A 12,617-nucleotide genomic window follows, 5' to 3' on the forward strand; every position below is an offset into this window, starting at 1 on the left:
AGGGAAAGAGAAGCTTCTGGAGGGGCAGGAGCAGAAATTATAGGAATGCGGGAGCAGGGAAGGGCAGGGAGCTCCCTCTCTCCCAGGCTGGTGAGCCCTTGCCAAGGGTGGACACTCGCTTCCATATGGCAGGGAGTTCATTGCTCCTTTCTCCTCCTGTGGACTCCTATTGGCCTACCACAGGTCCTGATCCTGCTGCCTGTCCCTCCAGCTCTGGGATTCCTTTCCTTGTTGGCCAGGCATGTGTCTGCTGCTGGGAGTGTGTTGGGGCAGGGCTGGGGCCCCCCCAGCTCCTGGTGCCCACCATGCTGTGTTTGCTGCCTCCTCTGTCAGCTGATCTCCCTTTAAGATGGATTAAGCTGTTTTCTTACATTTCAATTACTCTCTGCAATCCATGGCACTTTCTTGGGACGTGGGGTCACAGAATGGAAAAGTCCAATTAGCTTCTTCCCTGCCATCTTTTTAATTTGGATGCATGAAAAAGCTTGAAACTAAATCCCCCGAATCCATGATCCTTCAGTTCACAGACTGGGCAAGGGCTGTCTCCCATGGCAGCTGCCCAATGCCTAGAGTGTGTCCCCCTGCCCTGAGCCAGGCACCACAGCAGGGGGGTGGCCTGTCTCCCACCACAGAGGGGAAACGCAGGGTCATCACAAGACAAGGCGTGACCAGCAGATGGTCGTAGCCAGGGTGAGCACAGCACCTCTGAGCCCATGGAAAGGGGCTGGTCTTGCCCCATTACTTCCCTTCCCCTCAGCCTGTTTTCTCAGGGCTGCCCTTCCTCTTCCCAGAGACTTTGCTGATGCTCAGAGGTCTCTGAAGTGAAGCAGGTGAACTGACCTGGCCTGATTTATGCCACTTTTGTGTGTCCCAAACCCCAGCTGGAAGCAGCCTCCTCTTGGTCATGGTACACAGCAGCAGCATGGGAGCTGCCTGCCTGCAGGCTTGGACGTGCTGCATCCAGTTCAGCTCCAGCACTGGGCAGGGGATGGAAATACATCAGTGAATCATGGAATGGTTTGGACTGGAAGGTACCTTATCCCTCATCTCCTTCCAAACCCCTGCCATGGGCAGGGACACCTTCCACTAGACCAGATTGTTCCAAGCCCCGTCCAACCTGGACTTGAACACTTTCAGGCATGGATCCCCCCCAACAGCTGTGATCAGCTTCTGTGCTGGGGCTCTGCATGACAAGGGACTTGGGCAAACCAACGTCACTGTCCATTTTGCTCCCTCTGTTTGAACTTTTGTGGTGGATGTGGGTTTTAGGAGATGCTGCCCTTTTTCTATTGTCTTAAATTCTACAAACCCACCTTAAATCATCTTATCCTGAGGGCATGGAGAAGACAGGGCAGAGGACAGGGCAGACCCTCTCAGCAAGGACATACAGCCCCTCATCCTGCCAGCCTCACCACACCTCGAGGCTCTCTACTTCCATCCATTTCCAGGATCTCACTTTGCAATTGGCTGGTGTTTGCCAGCCTGACGTGTGGCAGAGGGGTCTTGGGGGTGCTGAGGGTCACCAGGCAAGGCAGCTCCCTCTCAGCAAGCCTGGCAGATCACAGGGAGCTCCAAAAGAACCCCACATTCATCTGTATTTCTGCTCCTTGGGTGTAGCACATTGGGGGGTGCAGGCTGTGAGCGTGGGGTGCGCTCTGAGCGTGGGAGCTTATGCTCCTGTGGAACCAGGGAGCTGTGAGCACTGAGCTGGTGGCTAATCTCACCCTCCACAGGCAGCAGTGGGAGCTGGCTCGGTGCTGCTGCCCACCCCCTCTTCTCCCCTGCCCTTGGCACACATCTTCCACACAAGGACTCCTTGTCCTTTCCCTGGCTGCCCTCCTCTGCTGACACAGCCACGACTGGATGAGCTTTAAGGTCTCTTCCAATACAAACCAGTCTGTGACTCTGATTTTTCTTTCTCCTCAAAACCACAGCAAAAAGCTTCCCTTTCTTCCCTCTGCTCTCTGCCTCCCCCTCACAGCTCTGCCATAGATCTCCCGCTATTCCCATCTGCAGAGCTTTCCAACACCTTCTAAGTTTATTCCCTGTGGAAACACCAAAGCCACGGCCCACATACTGCATCCACACTAAATGGAGGGGAGGATCTACCACCCCTCGGGAGAGCTGGGCTTTCTCATCCCCAACTGTCACATCCCATCTAAAGGACAATAATGCACCACAAAGTCACTGCACCAGACACAGCAAGACCTCGGTCCAGACCGTGCCAGCAGTAGGTGAGGGGGGTTTCTGCCCTTCTGTCTCACTCAGGTGAGACCCCACCTGCAGAGCTGCCTCCAGCTCTGGGGTCCCCAACATCAGAAGGACACAGAACTGCTGGAGTGAGTCCAGAGGAGGCCATGGAGATGCTCCAAGGGCTGGAGCCCCTCTGCTCTGGAGACAGGGTGGGAGAGCTGGGGGTGTTCACCTGGAGAAGAGAAGGCTCCAGAGAGAGCTTAGAGCCTCTTCCAGTGCCTAAAGGGGCTCCAGGAGAGCTGGAGAGGGACTTTGGATAAGGGTCTGGAGTGACAGAGCAAGGGGGAATGGCTTCCCACTGACAGAGGGCAGGGTGAGATGGGATACTGGGAAGAAATATCACAATGTGAGGGTGGTGAGGCCCTGGCAAGGGTTGCCCAGAGAAGCTGTGGCTGCCCCATCCCTGGAAGTGTCCAAGGCCAAGTTGGAGTAACCCGATCCAGTGGAAGGTGTCCCTGCCTGGAATGAGATGGTTTATAAGACCCCTTCCAACCCAAACTCTTTGATAATTCTCTGGTTCTCTGATTCTATGTACTCCTGAGGCAGGGCTGGCCATGAAGGAGCAGGAGCCATTTGGGTGCCGCTCAGGAGAAACAGGCAGAAGCATCAGGAGAAGCAGCAGCGTGTCAAATGGGACTGCTCAGGGCACACGTCCTTCAGAAGACACTCCTGACTGGCGGGGCTGCAGGCACCCTTCGGAGTCATCTAGTCCTTCCCTCTGCCAATCAGCTTTTCCAGGGCTCCACATACCAGTCTCCCACGTAAACCCTGGCCCAGCCATCCAAGCTGGCTGCAAACACAGAGGTGGCTTTTATATATAGAAACCAGCAGCATGCTAACAACCGGCTGGGGAAGGAATAGAGGATTCACAACCCGCAGAAGAAAAATGCCTCCCCTCACCCTGCTGCAAGAAGCTTAAAAGATTGTGTACTGTGGTGTAGGTGACGCGGGTCTGCCCACACGCGCGGAGTCAAACGCTCCCTGAATTAGCAGGAACACTCGATGTGGCGTTCGGCGAGGGGGGCCGCCGGCTGCCAGAGCCCTGCATTAATGATGATTCAGAGTTCAGAATCTAATCGCGGGGGATAAAAATAGCCAGCTTCTGCTTAGAACAATTCATTACACAACAGACCTTCCTCCAGCCTCCTCCTGCCGCTCGCTGCTCCCCGGGATGTTTTCCACTGCTGCCTGGGGAGCTCTGTCCTGGGGTAGAGGATGCCCTGGGCTGAGCAGCAGCACTGCCCATCCTGGGATGAAGCCAGGGGCTCCTGAGGAGGAGTTAATGTCACATGGATGTTCCCACTGTGACAGCATCACCAAAACCAGACACTCTCTGCACAGCAATGCAGGGGAGACAGTAGCTTCCAGCAAGTAACATCTCACCTGTGAGGGATCCCTCCCTGGGAGATGGGGAATCACTTTAGCGAACTAGTCTGCCCGTTGCCTGAGGGTGTGCCAGGGGCTCACCCAGCCCATCCTCAACCCCCCGCCAGGCAGCTCTCACCAGATGGACCAAACCCCAGCGTTGGCCGCGTTGGGGTGTGAGCTCGATGGAGTGTGTAGCACTGATCCCTCAGCACTGCTGTGTGCCAGTGGAAGAATCTCACGTTTCACCTCACATCTGAATAAATGGCTTGTGCCTTTAGAATGTAGGATCTGCTCATAGCTCCTCAGGCCTCGTGGTTGCTGAATATTGCCCTATTGCCACCCACACCTGTGGTCTCCTGCTTGTTCTGCAGGCCAAGGGCCATGTCTCCTGGGACTGCCTGCTGGTGCACACTGGGGTGATGAGGAGGGATGGGATCTGACTGGTGCCATCCTAAAACAGATGACGAATAATTTGTCTTCCTTAAATGCTCTAAATGCTTTTTTTTTTTTTTTTTTTTGTATTAGCACAGCCCAATTCTGTGAAAGTCAAAGGTTGTAATATGACAGAGATTTTTAACTTCAGGTGTTGGCTAAGCTGGAGGAGCAGATGAACTCCTGAGAGACACAGAGAACTTATTTCCATACTGATGTCACTGGTAATATAATCAACTCTTAAGGGAGCAAAACCCCAGAAACTTCGCAACCTATTTGTCTGTCCCTAAATAGAAGTTTCTCAAAGTTCTCCATGACATGGGATCTGCTCTGAAGCAAGAAATGCAAAGCATTAAGTAGGTCAAATGAGACAAATGAGACAGATAAGAAAGGCAGTTTTCAGGAAGAGAGCAGGAGAGCTGATGAGGTGGATGGAATGGAAGGACCAGGGCAGCAAACGTGTCCTTGTCTTTGAAACCCACCTGCAGCCTCTGCTCCCTTACAGGGCACTCAGGGCACATGCTGGAGACCACAAGGGGCATGTTCCTGCTCATGTGGAAAAGCAGCTAATGAGAACATTCTGGATCAAAACCGACCCGTTCTGGTCAGGGCTGTTCAAGGTGCCTGGAGGGGGTGGGAGAATGTTTGCAAAGACCCCTACGGAGCACAGCCCTTACCACAGCTACTCTTGACCTTGCCTATGCTATGGCTCCCAGGGAGTCCACATCTGAACTGAAAACTTGTGACACAGAGGAAGGCAGAGACTCTGCTTGGCCTTCTGAGCTACCACTCTGCCCAAGCCCCATCTGAGTCTTCCTGCCTCACTGTGCTACCAGAATAAGCAGCAGTCCCCAGACTGCGGGCACTGAGGACCACACTGAGGAGGTCCAGCCTGGAGAAGGGGAGACTGAGGTCAGACCTCATCAGGCTCTGCAGCTTGCTCATGAGGGGCAGTGGAGGGACAGCATCAATCTCTGCTCTCTGTGATCAGTGACAGGACCCAAAGGAACAGGTGGAGCTGTGTAAGGGGAGCATTAGGGGGGAGATTAGGAAAACACTCTTCCTGCAGATGGTGGCTGTCACTAAACAGGCTCCCTAGGGCAGTGGTCATAGCCCCAAGGCTGGTAGAGCTCAAGGAGCATTTGGACATGCTCTTGAGGCACATGGTGAGATTTTTGGGGTGTCCTGTGCAAGGTCAGGAGTTGGACTCGATGGTCCTTGTGGGTCCCTTCTCACTCAGGATATTCCATGATTCTATGATTCTGTATCTCCTTGCCCTCGATGTTTGTGGCAGAGTAGTTACAGCATGCTCCAAATGAAGAGGGCTGTCACTGCTGCACCACCAGGTCTCTGCTGCTGTGCAAGGATGTTGCTTTGCTCCAGGACAGATGGTCCCATTGCTTAAATGTCCACATGAAGCCAGGCAGGTCCAGATGATGCTAGGCAGGGCCCTCCCTTCATTTGGGATGCAGGATAGAGCTGCTCTTTGGCAGCGGATTTGCTCAGTGCTTAAACAAAGCAGCTCCTGTTGCATGAGGGTCCTGGGGCAAAGAGCAGCAGGAGGGAAAAGCCAGCAGCTCCCTCTGCCATTCCTTCAGAGCACAGACTAGGAGCATCCACAGCCTCCAGCATGCTCGGAGCTCGGGAACACTTCCTTTGTCTCAAAGTGGGTCAGCGCGGAGGTGTGACGTTACTATAGCAATAGGATGAGATTTCATAACTTTATTTTGCGAGGGGTGTGTTGCAGGATTCACAACTAGATGGTTGGAGAATTGTCACTGAATCACCCTTCCAGCTCCTCTTCCCCAGTCTCCTCCTCCTTTCTGCTCCACTGCCCTTGTCCACAAACACACAACTGGGTCTGTCCCCCCCATCCCTGTTTCTGTAGTCCCAAAGTCACCCCTGGGCCATACCGTACCTCTCACAGCTTGCTGGGCTAGAGGACTAGGCCAGATTCAGCATTCTGTGCACTGTGTGTCCCTCTGGGCTCCAGGGCTGTCCCTCATGAAGACCTGCTGGGCAGAGAGAAAAGAGAAAATATCCTCAGGTCACAGAGATCAGAGAGGCACCTTCCTGATGAACATCCCAAGCACAGGCTCGATGCTGTAAACACAGGACAGTTCTGCCTCACACTGAGATTGTGCCAGTTCAGTTTTAGTAAAGGCACAGGGCAAACAGGAGACAGCGCCCTATGTAAGGAATCAGAGGCAATGCCCATGGGAGCTGGGGAAGATGTGGCAGTGAGTCCCATGTCCCTCTGTGTGTCACGTGGACTGAGAGGATGGGCTGGAAATCAGCCAAGTGGGGAGGAGAACATCCAAAATGATCCTGCTCTGTGTCTGAGGGTTCATGGCTGGGGTGATCCCCTTCATGGGAAAGTGCTCTTTGACTTTCTTGCCCTTGTTTCTTTGCCATGGAATAACCCCCTAAGGACCTCCTTTGCAGCCTGTGGCCATGCCAGGAACCCACTGCCCTGCGCAGGGGGGATCCTGTAACCCTCTGTGCCTCATCCTCTGGGTTGTCCCCTTAGAGCTGAGCCCTGGGAGAGCAGAGACTGGAGAGGCACAAAGGAAAATCCTGGGGATAAATACCTGACTGGGGTGGCAGATGGCAGCCTTGGTGTTCCCTTCGGTGTGTCCCTGTCGTGGTTTTGCCCACCAGCCCATCGCTGGGGCTGAGGATGGTTTTGTCCAGGTGATTTCCGGACAAAAAACCAATCAAAAAGTTTAGTGACGCCTTTGCTAATTACATCTTTAAGAAAACGGAAGAGAAGGTTGTGGCGCAGTTGAAATTAGGAATAGCAGCCATGTAAAAGGGTAGTGGGCCCGAGGAGGGCCAAGGCCCCCTCCTCCCCCGGCTTGGGCCGGGGGTGGCAGGTGCAGCACTGAAGCCTCTCTTCTCTCTTGTGAGAGAGTGAAGAAAAAAAAAAGGTTTAAAAGACAAACTGCTTAGACGAGAAACCGCTGCAGAAGAATTCCAGCCATGAGATAACAGGACTTCAAGGTCGAAACTGGCAGCTGAAGCTGCAACAGGAGAGAGAAGAAAAGTTCGAAGAGGGGAGAGCTGCTGTTCTTCTCCCTTTCGCTCTCTCTCCCTTAAGCAGGGTAAAGACTGAAAAATAAAACCCTGCCACCTGTAGAAGTTTGCTGGGGTGAAGAGACCCCCGTGCGGCTCACAGAGGAGCTTGTGGATGCACCAGAGATTTGTGACTTTAACAGAGAGAAAGCCTTATGCTGGAGTAAAAGCGGCTCAGATGAGGCAGAATCCTGTTGAAGATTTATGACCCTGAGGGGGATAACGACCTACGCTGGAACAGAGAAACGGTTCGGGTAGGGATGTTGGGATCCATGTGTGGGATCCATACTGCTGGTGCTGGAGATTTGTGATCCTGAGAGAACCTACGCTGGAGCAGAAAATGGCTCAGGTGGGATATTGGGATCCGAGTAAGGGATCCAGACTAGACCCATGCCGAGAAGTCAATCAAGGACTGTTCTCCCATGGGGAGGGACCTCCATAGGGAAACAGGAGTAAACTCTTAAATCATTATCCCCTGTAACCCTGTGGAAGAAAATCCATAATAGGCAAGTGTCCCCTTGCAAGCCTATGGAAGGAGGCCCTTCAGGACCTGGGTAACCCCCAACCTTCGGTTTTAACCCAGGAGAGGGGTAGGCCCAGCCCTGGAGGCCAACACAGAGGGAGAGATAAAGAAATTTCAGCTGCGACGAAAGTGCTGCAGAGTTACTGGAGAGAGAGAGAGAGCGCTGGAATTCCGAGAACAGAAAAGGACTGCTTTTCCTCCTTGGACTGATATAAAGGGAGGTGGGGGGAGAAGTATCTTCTGTAAATACATAATACCTTTTACTTAAGTAGAATTGTTGTAAATATAATTCTTTAGTTTTAGTTTGTTAATAATAAACACTCATACTTTTTTCAATTCAGTCTCTTTTTGTCTGCATAAACCTTCTCTCAACTAATAGTAATTGTATGGGAGGTATAAAAGTAAATTGAGCCAAGGCAAAACCACGACAGTCCCAGATATGCACCTGCCAAAACCTGCGTCTGACTCTCACCTACCGATGCTGCTCATTGAACCCCTGCTCGAGCAGCTCACGCTGGAAACCCTGCAAACCTCTCCCACCTGGTCACTAGGTGCTACTGTGCTGCAGCTAAAGCCTTGTGCTCCTTCCTTCCCTGCCATCCACCATCAGCCACATTGCAAACAACTGGAAAAATCCCCCCTGTAGGAAAAGGCAGGTAAATAAATACAGGAAAAAAACCCCAGCACTTCTTAGTGTCCTCAAAATCCTATGCACCACACAGTGAACACAGCCTGAGTTACCTACTCAGTGAGGTTAAATACTATTTGGCATTTACATCAACAAATATCAGAGCCTTTCTGTCCTGCACTGTGAGGTTCTGGGACAAACTGAGGAACTCAGCCTCTTGCTGCTGGGAAGCAAGAGATGGGAATGGCATGGGAACTCAAAAGAGGAGTCAGCCTTCCTAGGACAGCTTTTTCATTCCAAATTGAACAGAGGAGGCCATCTGGATTTAAGAAGGCCTGCCTAGAGCTCAAGGGGGAATTAATATAAGTAAACCCCAGTTTCTTGGCTGGGAGGATGCATGGAAAGCCAGGACAAGGATATGAACCTTGGCTTTTTTTTCTAGGAAAGCTGGATCTGAGTGCTGGGATTGACTGCCTCTCTGATGATGCAAAAGATGACCAAACTGGTGCCCTAGTGCCAGAGATGAGACAGCAGCTCTTTGTACTCAGAACAGAAACATGGGCACTGCAGTGCCCATGAGACCCCACTCTGTCATCTGCCACCATCCAGCAACAGGGGTTTTATCCCCAGGTTAACTCATGCCTGGGGGGATTACAGACATCCCAGGTGCATTTATGCCTGCGTTATGGCAGAGACGCTGTGTTTCCTTCAAACAGCCCTCCTTAGAATGTACTCCAAGGAAGCAAAGACTAGATAGATGGATAGGTACAGTGCAAGTAGAGAATAAGAGGACTTTTTGTCTGCTAAAAGGCTCTCATGGTGGATACCCCAACAGACAGAAGAATGGAAAGCCTGGGAAAATCAGAAGACCCCCCTCCTAAATCTGGTACAAACCCTCATCACCTTCCCACTTGAACGCAATACTGCAGAGAGAATGATTAAAGGAAAGGCGCGTGCCCTGGACAGCCAAACAGGAGGCAGGGCAGTCACATCTGTCCCCAGAGCTCATCTGTCTTTTACACCAAAACACCTCTTTCTTGCGTTTCCTGCTGCCAGGTCTGGGCCAGGGCCATGAAAGCAGAGACGGATGCTGATCCACAAAGTGCAGCTCATGTATCCTCTCCTAATCTGGGAGCCCTCTGCTGAGGAGACATCAGCTCTTGAAGGCAAGGAACAACTCCCCACCCCAAACCAAGACATTCCTGAGCTCAAGGATGTCAGTGAGGTGGCAGGTCACTGCCAACAGCCCACTGCTCCCAGCACTGTGTGGATGCAGCACTGTGTGACTGTGACAGGACTACATGTGGCACGTCCAGGTCCCACAGACAGCCATCAGCAGCCACTGCACTGACACCATCCAGCTGTTTCTCAGCTCTCTCCATGGGAAAGGTGAATTCCAGCTACTAGTGAGCTGTGCTAGGTTTGAGCCAGTGATTCAGTTGTGTAGAGCCTGTGATAGCCACCAGCACAGCCAGTATCCATGGCCAGTGCTGCCTCCAGCCACCCAGAGCATCAGCACCACTGATCGCTGTCACCTGTTATTGCTGTCCTGCTCTATGCTGTGATGGAGAGTAGCACTGTGTACCACTAGAGCCACTCATGTCCATCATGGAAGCCATCAGCATCTGCTAGGAATGTTCTCAGCATCCCTCCTGGGTGCACAGATATCCACCAGAGGTGCCCAGAATCCTGTATCATTACCAGTAGCTACTGGGATGGAAGTATCTGTCCAGTGCTGACATCGCTCATCATGTCTGTGCCTCTCACCAGCACTCTAAGGGTACACCAGACATCCAAGAACAGTGCCAATCCAGGCACCCCTTGGCACGTTTGATGTGTGGGAGGAAGAAAATGTCTGGGTGCCAGGCCTCCCCTCACCCAGCAGGTTCCTCACACTAAATGATGCCATTGAAGCTCTGGAGAAAGAAGCATGTTGGTGTGCTTTTCGCTTTGCATGCTGCTCTTGCACTGAGAAAGTGGCACCATGATTACTTCGAATTAATATCAGCATCAACACCCCAAGGAAATGCAAATGAACAATTGTGCCACCAGCACAACTATGTTATGTTAGTGACCAGCCATTCACCTCCATCCTCCCTCTTTCTCCCTCCAGCATCTCCCTCTTCCTCCCATTCTCAGGGGTGGGATGCTCAGGGCTGCTGCCTGATGGGGTGGGATTGAAGACAATGCATGGAAGGCCGTGAGATGTGCTGTAAGCTCAGGCAAGTGGCCAGCAGAGCAAGGGAATGGAGGGGAGCAGGGGGGAGGTGGAATCCCTGAGTTTCCAGGCAATGAAGGCACAGGATGATGGAGGAAGCAGCCAAGGGTACATCCAGGGTGGTATGCCTGCTCCCATGTTGTTGCTTGCTCAGGGTTTTCCTGCTGGTGAACTGATGACCCTTCCCCATGTGATTCAAGACAGTTTTGGTGAACTGGGGTCTCAGATGCTCTGCAGCAAAGCCTCACTGGAGAATCAGCTTGTGATTATTGTCCCTCTGAGCCTTGGTCTAGGAGAGGAACGGCACAGCCTGCTCTGCTGTAGCCTCTGTGATTCTGTTGGCCTTGAGGTGTGGTTGGAGAAGACCTTGAAAGGACTGGTGTGGCATTCCTGATCCTTGCTATTGCCACCTCAGAGATGGCTGCAGCTCAGTAATGGAAAGTGAAGGATCTAGACCTGCTGAGCTGTGAGGAGGACGCTCCTCTCTTGGAGCCCAGAAGGTCCCTGGAGAGATGCCTTGTCAGCAGAGGAGTTGTTTGGGTCATGGGAGCAGGGAAACGAGGTTACAGCACACAGCAGGGGCTGTACCTCTTCCTGCTTACCTGACAGGAAGGTGCCCTGGACACAAGGACAACGTGCACTTATCCTGCCCAAGATTTATGGAAGCTGGAGTCAGCAAGAGGCTGAGTCCATCATGCCTCACAGAGATGTAAAGACTGACCCAAATGCCACATCACTGTCAACTAAGAGGAAACCCAAGATGGACATGAGGAACATGGTGGCTCAACAATTGGACACATCTGTACAGAATGGTGGTTAAAGTGAGATCCTCCCTTGGTCAGTGCAGGACATGGAAGTAGAAGCAGGGCCTGTGTGTGGCACTGACAGTGTCTTACTAGAAAAGAGGGTCCATTTCTGTCAGCTCGGTATGTTGGTAGGTGTTCATAGAGTCATGCAATCATTAAAGTTGGAAAAGCCCTTTAAGATGATCAAGTTCAACCCATTAACCCAGCACTGCCAACCCCACCACAAACCATGTCCACAAGTGCCACATACGTTTTTTGAACACTTCCAGGGATGGTGACTTCACCACTACTCTGGGCAGCCTGACCACCCTTTCTGTGAAGAAATTTTCCCTAATATCCAATCTAATATGTGTGACTGTGGAAAAGGATGGAGGCATATTGACCCAAAGCCAAAGAAAAGCGTATTTCCAGTCCTACAGTTGTACTTACTTTCTGCTTGGGAATACATGAACTTAACAGGGACTAGCTCACTCTCACTGTCTCTGCTGGCTCTTATTTCTAACCCTTGGCTGATTTGCAAAGCCAGAGCACACAGGGTTGGATTGCAGAGGTGGGTTAGCCAGCCAGAGCTGGAATGTGGCGGTGGAGTAAAGAGAAGGCCAGAAGCGCTGGCTCGGAGCCACCTCCTGTGCTGCCCATCCCGACCCCAGCCTGCGGCTCAGCACAGACTGTTCTCGCTGCTCTCCTCACCTAGGGAACCTGGGATTCTGCTCCTGCCTGGGGCCTGGAGTGGGGTGGGCTGTAAAGTGCCATGTCCTGACCACACCGAGAGCCAACCTGCTCCCCAGTGGCAGGAACACCTGAAGGATCTGTCCATGCCACTGCTCCTTGCTCCCCCTCTCTAACACTGACTGTTTGCTCAGGTTGACAAGGGATAAAGAGCAACTTCTCTCACTGGGGCTGTGCACAACCTGATGTGGCCACCCAAAATCTCAGCAAAAAGTCCCTAAACCAGGTCTCCCACACTACCACTCATCACAGTGGTACACGCTTGTGTAGTCCGGCTGAGAAGCCCTTGGCCTTGTCCCTTCCCTGGCTCCGGCAACCCTCTGAGCTACAAAGCTCCTGGCATGTCACCCAGGATAACCACAGGGTACCACGGAGGCAGGAACACTTGGACCTCCCTGGGGCAGGTCCCTGCTCTGTGCTGATCACGGCTGCATCTTGGCGAGGGATGGAAAGGATGAAGCACATGCAGAAGCTGCCTGTGGCAGACCCAGGTAAGGGCAGACTCCGCTGAACTGTGCTGAGCTGTGTTGTGTTGCTGTGCTGCTCAGCTCTGCCTACTGTCACCCCGACTGTCACTGCCTTGCA

General features: G+C 52.5%; 1 protein-coding gene across 9 annotated transcripts in view; it reads right to left on the minus strand.

Annotated features, from left to right (window-relative positions):
• The window catches only part of DLGAP4 (DLG associated protein 4), a 150,633-nt gene that overhangs the window by 67,842 nt on the left and 70,174 nt on the right, over positions 1-12,617 (minus strand). For 7 of the 9 annotated variants that reach the window (XM_050313506.1, XM_050313501.1, XM_050313507.1 and 4 more), the window contains one exon: positions 5,972-6,065. The gene's annotated coding sequence lies outside the window, so the exon portion shown is untranslated. Of the gene's footprint in view, positions 1-5,971; positions 6,069-12,617 lie in introns of all 9 variants that reach the window. The other 2 variants (XM_050313503.1, XM_050313505.1) reach the window with 1 other exon arrangement.

Source organism: Myiozetetes cayanensis, unplaced genomic scaffold, assembly GCF_022539395.1.
Source record: "Myiozetetes cayanensis isolate MyiCay16 unplaced genomic scaffold, myiCay2020 scf19, whole genome shotgun sequence".
In the NCBI taxonomy this organism is placed as follows: Eukaryota; Metazoa; Chordata; class Aves; order Passeriformes; family Tyrannidae; genus Myiozetetes; species Myiozetetes cayanensis.